At 46.2% G+C, this 9,434-nt stretch overlaps 1 protein-coding gene across 1 annotated transcript in view; it reads left to right on the top strand.

Annotated features, from left to right (window-relative positions):
- Window positions 1-172: 172 nt before the first annotated feature.
- The window catches only part of SETD3 (SET domain containing 3, actin histidine methyltransferase), a 60,302-nt gene continuing 51,040 nt past the window's right edge, over window positions 173-9,434 (top strand). The window contains exon 1 of the mRNA XM_035566803.2: window positions 173-326. The gene's annotated coding sequence lies outside the window, so the exon portion shown is untranslated. The remainder of the gene's footprint in view (window positions 327-9,434) is intronic.

Here is a 9,434-nt window from a genome sequence, read left to right as displayed (position 1 = left end):
GCGTGCGGGGGAGCCGCCGTGCCCTTTTTTAGGGTCGGCAGCGGCGGGGGGGAGGCTTTAGCCGCGGATTGGCTGCGGCGGGGGGCGTGGCGTCGGCTGGACCAATGGCGGGAGCGGGCCGGGGCCGGCGGGGGCGGGGCCGCGCCGCGCGCTGGCAGTGCGGGGCTGTAGGGCGGGGGGGGGGAGCTGGGCCGCCGCCTCCCCACCCGCGGGCAGCGGCGTCCGGGGCGCGGCGCTCGGCTCCACTCGGATCCGCTCGGCCGCGCTCGGCTCCCTTCGGCCGCGCTCGGCTCCGCTCGGGCTCGGCGGCGGCGGCGGCGCGGGAGGTAAGGCGGGGGCCTCGCCCGCGGCCCCCCGGCGGGCCCGGAGCTGCCCTCACCCCCCCGCACCCCCTCCCTTCCCCCCCCGTCCGGCCCCGCGCTGCCGGAGCCCCCCCCCCGGGCCCCGGGCCCGGTAAATGGCGCCGGGGCGCCCCGTGCCCGCCGCCCCGCGCCGCTCACCCCGCGGCTGCGCCCTGACGGGCCGCGCTCCCGGGCTGCTGCCGGCCTCCCCTCGCGCCCGGCGGCTCCTAACGGCTGCCGAGCCCCGGGGGCGGCGCGCGGGGCTTCGGGAGGGCGCGGGGCTGACAGAACTGACTGGAACCTTCCCTTCAGAGCCGTCCCTCACAGCCCGGTGCCAGCCCGGGAGGATTACCGGGCTCGGTATCTCCTCCCTCGGCTCGACTTGCTTCTGGAAACAAAGTTTCTCCGTGAAATAAAGTTAAAAGCGAGCCGCTTCTCTCCCCTTTAGCCACCTAACCCCCCACAAGCACCTGTCCCCTCAGGCGGCACCTTCACCTCATGGCTTTCTACTGCCCTTATTAACTTAACCTCTTGTGTTTTCTGCTTTCAGTTGCAAGCTCTTTTTTTAAAAAAAAAAAAAAAAAAAAGAACAAAATCCCACGTAATATTTTGAAGCTAATGTAGGTGAGTAAACAGCCGGAGCATCCTGTGTGTCCGGTACCTAGTGCCTGGTATAAAATAATGAGCAAAAGTGCGAGCTGTGTGATGGGCGCAGAGGCAGGGTGTGCCCCCAGAGCTGTGCTCGCTTGGGTAACTTAATATGGTAGGGGCTCAAGCATGTTGGCTTGTGCTTCGGTAGGGCCTTGGGTATGTCTGGCTGGCTGGTCTGGCATACAGTTGAAAATACCTCCTTGGTATGGTGTGGGTAGGGTTGCATTTAGGGCCCTGGGGGAAGGAATCTGGGAGGGATCCTGGAGTCTTGTGTAGTGTGTCTCGTACTGCTTCCAGTTTGAGGTGGTCTGATCTGTACACTGAACTCAGATCTCAGTCTTTGAATACACCTCTAACTTCAGTATTACATATAATTTAAAAATAAAATGTTTCTTTCCATAGAAAATGTACATCTTAATGATATTTTTAGTGTAATAGATCTGTGTACTGCATCTCAGATTTCATGCTTTACCATAATGGTGCTCACTGTGTGGTTAAACTGACATACTGGGTAGTCTTCAGCAAACGAGTGGTTTTAGTGGTTGCTCTTTGAAAGAAGGAGGCAATTTGAGAACATTTGAGATCTTGGGGGGATCTGTGTCTTTACTATCAGAGTGTCATAGCCTTCGGCACTCGTTAAAGGACATGTCACAATGTCTGTGGCTTAAGCGCCAAGCCTCTTCAGAGGCCTGGGCTGTTTGGTCCGTCTGTGTGCTGAGGGCTGCAGTCAACCAGGGTGACTTGTTTCATTCTCAATTAGAAGCTATATTTTTATGAAATTAGCTTAATAAACAAGCAAAAGCAGTACACAATTTCTTCATTAGCCTGCTCAAAAGGAATTTGGGAAAAAAAAACCAACTGTGGTAGTCTTTGGGAAGAGCTAAACTCAAGCAAAGCAACAAAATGACAAAAGCCTATTGGCAAAGCGGTTGGGTTTAACAGTCTATTTACTTGCCTCCTTTCTGCGAAGAGTAAATATTTTTACTTTTCTGGTCAAATAATTGTCTGAGGAGCTGGTTCAAAGGGGAGGCAATAGGACTATTAATCATTAAGGAAGAGCCTGAATTGTTTCCTGTGGCAGCTAGTAAGTCATCTTCCCTTGAAGATCAGTGAGGTGTTTATAGTAAGAAGCATTCCTTCTGCCTAAGAAAGCTTGGGGAGGGGGGGGGAGGAGAGTGTGGAGACATAAATGTACAGTACTGTGGCTATTAGTATAATAATTTGGAATTAGCAAGCTGGTAAGTGATAGTAATTATGAAATACATGCTTAGATTTGGGATCTTGCCTTAGATTTAGCCACTCTTCTTCGTCCGTTAGCATTTTGTGTTACTTTTGAATTAAATATAAACTTCTGGTAAGAAATTATTAATTTGAGGCAGCCTTGAATTTAATGTCTGACTAGCAACTGAAGTGAAACAAAACTCAATCTGACAGTACTGTGTCGTTCAGTAGATCTAGGAGTATCTTTAGCTTCCCAGGTCAGAATATTGTCACAGTGGTGTTATCTCTGGTTCTAATTACACGACTAAATGTGTTTGGAATTTGTTTCCCAATAATTAGATGGATTTGTTGGAGTCAGTGCGCTTTGTAAGCGGATCAAATAAAGATTTAGCTAATTCTGGTAACTTCTTTTGCTATTACTCTGCGGAGTGGCTGCTTCCCTGTATCACGGTAATATTTGCATACCATCATTCTTTTCTCAACCTGAAACCAAGATGGGATTAATAAAGTCTGTTCTCTGTAGGGTAGATGCATGCAGTGTATACAACAGTGGTTCAACTTCCCTCTTTTCTAGGCACCGTAGACTTGTGCTAATGTTGGCAAACCTGTGATTGTGCAGTTTTTCATAGCAAACAAGGGATTATGAATTCAACTTTAGCCATCCTTTGCCAGCTAACTTATTAGAGACACTTCAGCTTCCTAGGCCTGGTTTCAGATGTTTAATAATAATTTAACCGAGAATACTAAGTGTAAAATGGGAGAAAGGACCTCAAATCTAAACGAAGTATACCAGTTGTTGATGTTACCTTCAAAGTGCCCCACTAGTGTTGTATGGTTTTAGCCTGATGTATTTGGAGCCCTACTTTGAAGAGGTTTGTGTTGTAGTAATTAAAAAACAAGTTCAGTGCCCAGGAGTGTTTTAACATTGCTTTACATTCTTGTACTTGCCCTTCGTCTGCCATAACCTTCTCTGCTCCCTTTTTCTGTTTTTAGCTGCTCTGCCCTACATTGGCTCATGCCCGCATCTCTTCCACCAAATGACTATTCCAGTTGTTCCATCTCTCCCTGTCACTTACCCCTTTCCATGCTGTTCAGCAATTCTTCTAATATGTCTTCTGTTCCTTACTTTTTGAAGTAGAGGAAAATTAGCACTGAGGGCTTACATTCAATTCTGAGGTCTGCTACCAGGCCAGAGCAGCAGGCCTGTCAGCTGCAGGGAGAATTCCACCTGTCTTTGTAGCCCTGGGCTGAAGCATGCTGAGATGTGAGTGACTTGGCTTCAGGTCAGCTTTATCTCCAGTGAGTATAAGCAAACAGGTGCTTATGAGCTCTGAAGCTGGCCGCATCCAGGTAGTACAACATAAGCAAAAGCAATATTTCTGAGACTGCAGCTGCCGATGTCCTGTTAAGAATAAAAATGAAATGTAACTTAGATTTCTTCAATTTTTCAGAAAGATTCTTGAGCTTGATGTTAAAGGCTGTTAAATGTTAGGGGATGACAGATGAGTATCTACTTACTGGCTTATTTTATTCTTCATGTTCCTGGTATCTCTGAAGGAGGTGGCTCAGCTGTCATGGAAGTAATTGAACAGCAGTGCTTGAGCCACCATTCTTTTCAGCCAGTGTGTTAACGTAGGCCAAAATCGTCTTTGTAGCTGAACACGGACTGTAAATTCTGTCGGTGCTGATGAGCTGCTTTGTGGTCGCTTCTGCTAAGAGTGTCAGCTACCTGCACCGAACGGGGGGTGTGCATCTCTGGGTCTCTTGTGCCAGCAGGTGGATTCTAGCCTTTTGTGTGTTGATCAATTTTTAGATATTTTTTACTTGTGTATTTTTATATCTGTTTGGATCTCGTAGACAATGATGGAGTTATGTAACTTAATAAAACTGAGTCACTTCCAAATGCTGCCTATATTTCTAAAATAGGGAGTCTTCTGTCTTTAATGCTTTATAGTACTACTGACCAAAGTCTTCATGTGCTATTGTTTTAATGGGGTGGGAAGAGGATGTAATATGTGACTTTGTTTCCTTTGAACCTGTATTGACAGTTCAGTATCTCCCATATGCTGGCTCTTACTCCAGGTGCCTGTACGATGATGACATAAGGGGGTATGAGTTACCTTGGGGGGAGGCAGTGGCAACCAAGAGTGAGGTGCAGGCTGTTTCCTGCCCCTGCCAGACTTTCTTGGGGAGTGGATTAATTCTCTTTGGGGCCACTCTTGAAGACATTAGGTTATCTTTATTTAATGATAAATAAATGTAGCCACACGACTTCAAGTACTGAGAGAAGGAGCTTTCAGGCTTAAAATTTGTGCTTTGAAGTATTTCTGAAGTGGACTTCTGAAAGATCTAGTTTTGGAGGCTTGCCTGTAAGGTGATTCAATCTTAGTGTCTGCAGCTATTCTGTGAATGTGCATGTGTACTCTGTCCCGTTGTCCAGGTCAGCAGTGAGGATGGTAAACAGTATTCGTCCCAGTACTGATGCCAGGGGTACACCGCTAGTGACTGGCCTCCTGCCGGACTTTGTGCTGCTCATCACAACACTTTGAGCCCAGCAGCTCAGCCGGTTGGCAGTCCAGCTCACTGTCTGCCTATCTAGTTGGTACTTCACCAGCTTGTCTACGAGGATGTGATGGTTGCAGTGTCAGAGGCCTGACTAAAGTGGAGGCATAATACCCAGAGCTATCCCACTGAGCTTACCAGGTTGGTCAGGCGTGATTTCCCCTTCGTAAAGCCAAGTGGAGCATTCCCAGTCACTTTCCCCTTCATAGATTTGGGAGTGGCTTCCAGGTGTATTTGTTTCTCCCTCCTCAGTAGTGAAGCCACACCTAGAGTACTGTCCAGTTCTAGGATGCCTGGTATGAGAGAGCCCAGTGAAGGGCTACGAAGGTGATTGAAGGATCGGAGCATCTGTCCTGTGAGGAAATGCTGGGAGAGCTGGGACTGTTCAGCCTGGAGAAAAGAAGGTTGGAGGGGAAGGGGGGCAATCTCACACGTATAAAAATATCCAAAGTAAGGGTATAACGGGCACAAACGGAAACACAAAAGGTTCCATCTGAACGTCAGGAAACACTTTTTTTGTACTGTTCAGATGACAGAGCACTGGCACAGGTTGCCTGGAGGGGAGGTAGAATCTCCATCCTTGGAGACATTTAGAAGCCGTCTGGACGTTGGCTTGGGCAGCCGTCTCTAGATGGCCCTGCTTGAGCAGGGGGCTTTCGAGGAGTCAACCTCCAGAAGTCCCTTCTAATGTGGGATTCCTGAAGGCACGTATCAGTGAAGAAGGCTTGGAATACCAAAGCCTATTTCTGTTCTTCATCACCACATCCCCAGCCCCACTCAGCAGCAGGCCTACGCCTTGCCTAGTCTTCTCTTCCTTTTGCTGCTGATGCACCTGTAGAAGCCCTTCCTGTACTACATGTTCCTTGCCAGATTCAACTCCAGGTGGGCTTTCGCTTGCCTAACCTTATTCCTGCATACTCGAACAGCATTTTGCTTCCTGCTGTTTCCATCTCTCCTGTTTCCCTGAGTTTTGTCAGGGGTACCTTCTTTATGCAGGTCTTCTGCCACCTGCAAATGAAGATTTGCACATCCTGCTTGTAGGGACGGACCATTCCTGGGCTTGGAAGAAGTGATCCTTCAAAGTCTTTCCTGTTTACTGTTATTAAAAATAGAGCAGTAACAGTATAGCTTTCTATCCTTCTGTTCTCAACCTATTTCTCTTTGAAGAGGTGAAAGTAGTAAGCCGATAGAGCTTATTTCATGAAACCAAGAGCAGATGCCTGAGTTAGCAAACAGTTACCTCGTTGCATCAAATCTCTGACTCCAGGAAGCTAAGTAAGGTTTGTTGGAGAATTTGATGCTACATTTTTCTGATGTGCAACAGACTGTAAGTTACCATTTTGGAAACTATTGTTGCGAAGTAAGAGTTCTGTTTAGGCATATGGATGGCTCTGATACTTTTTTAACAGACAGCATTTCAGTGTTCGCGTCAAAATGGTTCTGGTTTACTGCATTGATAGTCACCACACCTTATTCTGTTTTTAAAATTGCTTTTCGATCTGGGATATAATGAAATGTCACCAATATATTCTTCTATTGACTATTGACAGAATGGAATAGAGGTTATCAATGCTTACAAATCTGGGCTTCTTAATTCTTAAGGCTAGTGATAAAAAGGCTTGCATCTTCTAGTCTTTGCTAGTGCCCTGCACCTATTTACAAGTTAACTTATTCAGTTCGGCCAATTCAACCCTTGATATAAAAGCAATTCTTTAATACATCTGCATAGATTTTCATGTTGAACGTGTTACTAGGAAATAGCTGTTGTTGTGTGTGTAAAAGCCTGTTTGTGGCCTATTTGTCCTATTAGTTTTTAGTTTTCATGTATGAAACTGAATTTTCAAAATTGGCTCTCAACCTTCTGGGTCAGTACTCCATAGCCTTGTACAAGCTGTGTCATCGGGGTGGGCTGTGAGCTTCCAGGTGGCATGGCTAGAGCTACCGGGATTCAGGAACTTGATGAGATTGATACATTTCAACTGTCCTTGTGATATTCCATCGCTGCCATCTCTAAACCAGCAGCATTTTTGTAACGCCTGCTGCTCACATGAAGGATAATACTGTCTGGGTTTTGATATTTCTGGTATTAATGTTTGGAGGCTGGCATACATGTATTTATGATCTTGCAACTGGATAATCTTTTCTGTGGAAGCTGCCTTCTCCAAATAGTGCGTCTCAGCAGGAAGCTCAGCTATGTATGGCTGAATTCCATTCCTCAAGGACCTTTGCCTGCTGGAGTATTATTTTTAGACTTGCAGAAAGTAGCATGGGTTGGCTGGTGAAGAATGGAGAATGGCTGTCTGCTTTGGATGACCAGCAGAAACATTTAATCTTCCACTTTGCTATGCACAGTTGCATCGACAGCATATTAATATACTAACTCTCCGTGAAATAGAGAAGGATCCATTCCCTCTGGAGCTTGCTGCACCTGATTCTGTCAGTCAGGAGCAAATGGAACTGGTGTTGCCAGACCAATTGGAGAGGTTTTGTATGCTGACACAGTGAAGAAGCTGATACAATCACTGTAAGGTTTAGCTGCAGAAAATGTCCCTTGGGTTCTCATGTGGTTGTCAGATTCAGATCGGTATCTGTTCTCTGCTCCTTTTTCTGAAAGTCAGTGTTCAAACAGTAACTTCTCACCTTGTGCCCAAATGATGCTTGGGAATAATAGTGAGGTTTGTAAGGGTTTGTAAAATTGCAAGCTTTCTGTATCTAACTGCTCTATTTAAAAGTAAAAAAGTCCTGCTTTCAAGACAATGTCAGATAATGTTGCAATTCGCTTTTGTCATTGTAGGATGTCTGGCTTGTACAACCTGTTTCTCTGGCTTATTAAATCCTTGATTCAGTGTCTGAATAGAAGAAATTGCCCAACTGTACTTTGAGTATGGGCATTTGGAAGGCTGAAGTGAACAATAGCCTAACGTGATAACTGCTTGCTTTATTTTGCAGTGTCTTTGTAATTGGTCTCTGGAAGTGGATTGGAGGTAGGAGTGTGAGGTTTTTTTTATAATGATACAAGCAGCCAAAGACTTACTCTGCAAACTCTAGTAAACTGCTGTCATAGTCTAAAAGCTAGTGTATGCCTACTTGAGGGTGGGAGGTTAATGTGGTGATGCAACTTCAATTTGTTCCACCAGAACTTTCTTTACCAGAAAGTTCAGGAATGTCAGATCAGATAAATGACACAAACCCAACTTGAACACTTCTGTCACACTTCTGCTCTGACAATGTGAGACACCTTGTCCTAAAGCACAGGGCACGAGCAGTCTAGTTTTTGCAAAATACTGCTGCTCCCAGAATGCATTTTTCTCTGATGGACAGAGAGACCAGTATCTCCTACAGCAAGCAGTCAGGAGTGGCTCCTTTATGAACACAGTCAGTGTTAGTACCAGTTCCGCCCTTTGTGCTGTTTGAAGAATTCCTCGGTCACTTCCAGAGTGGATGTCTTTATCTAGTGACTTGCCAGACTAGTAGGTAAGTGCTGCTGGTGGAAGCAGCGGGCCCTCTGGTACAAGAACCGGGAAGCAGAACATTAGCACTAGCACCCCTCTCATCAGGAGTCATGCTGCTGCTTTTTTTTCCTCTTGTCCTTCATCTTAGGCTAGAGAAGGAACATGTTTCAATTCTAGTCTGATGGAGTTAAACTTCATCTTGTAAGTGTTTCAGTTGTGGCTTGCTGGGTGATGCAATTCCAGTGCCAGGTCCTTTCTTGGACACAAAGAAATGGTGATGTTCCTGGTGTGTGAGATCGGGCTGTAGCTATAGCAGCAGGACTTGAAGCTTGTTCCTGAGCTGTGCCTCCTTGCTGTTGCCCGTTCAGGTCTGAGATGAGATTGAACGGAGTTGGAGCTCCAGGGGCCTGCAGTGGTTGTAGATCCAGAACGCTGGCACCTGTAGGTAGGATACCTATATGCTCAATATGCAGGAATGAGACAGTCCCAGGAAAATAGGAATGTGGCTAGCTGGAAATAACACTGAAGAGTCAATTTGCAGGGGTTGAAGGTAAGAGATGCCCAGACTTCCTAGGGATTTGTAGGGGGACAATAGCTGGTTGCAGCTCCTTATCTGAACACTCTAGAATATCGCATGTAGGGTCTGGTCAGCCCTGTTCTGGGTTTTGATGGATGCCCTGCCTGGGGGAGGGAGGGGAGGGTCAGTGACATGGCTGATGGCTTGTGTGGATGTAAGGCAAGGTAGGAGAACTGACTTACAGCAGGCAGGTTACAGTGCATTAATATGCTGTACTGAGACAGTTCTCCTGTGGAGAGATGGTGCTCAAGCTCTCTCCTTTAATACAGAGAAGAGAGCTTTCTTCAGAAAGTGATGTGTGGCCTTCAAGGGAGCAACGCGTTTACTCTGCGTGTGCCAAAATAAATGTTTAAACTATTTTTGCTTTGGTCTCTTTTGTCACCTGTAAAGATACACAAAAATATAAAAACCCAAACAACGACAACAAAAACCGTGCTACCAAGCAGTTGGTACTACAACTATTCTTGTTCTGAACTGTGAGGATTAACATTTCTTAGCAGCTGACAGCTGTTTACAGCACCTTGTTTGATAAAGTAATAATGTATAGTGACCACATCTGAAAGCTCAGGAGTGAGGCCAAGTACACTTAATGCTGGTGCATCTTTCTTATGCCCGATAGCCCAGTAAATG

This window comes from Cygnus atratus, chromosome 5 (assembly GCF_013377495.2).
Source record: "Cygnus atratus isolate AKBS03 ecotype Queensland, Australia chromosome 5, CAtr_DNAZoo_HiC_assembly, whole genome shotgun sequence".
In the NCBI taxonomy this organism is placed as follows: domain Eukaryota; kingdom Metazoa; phylum Chordata; class Aves; order Anseriformes; family Anatidae; genus Cygnus; species Cygnus atratus.
This window is presented reverse-complemented; position numbering and strand designations above follow the sequence as displayed.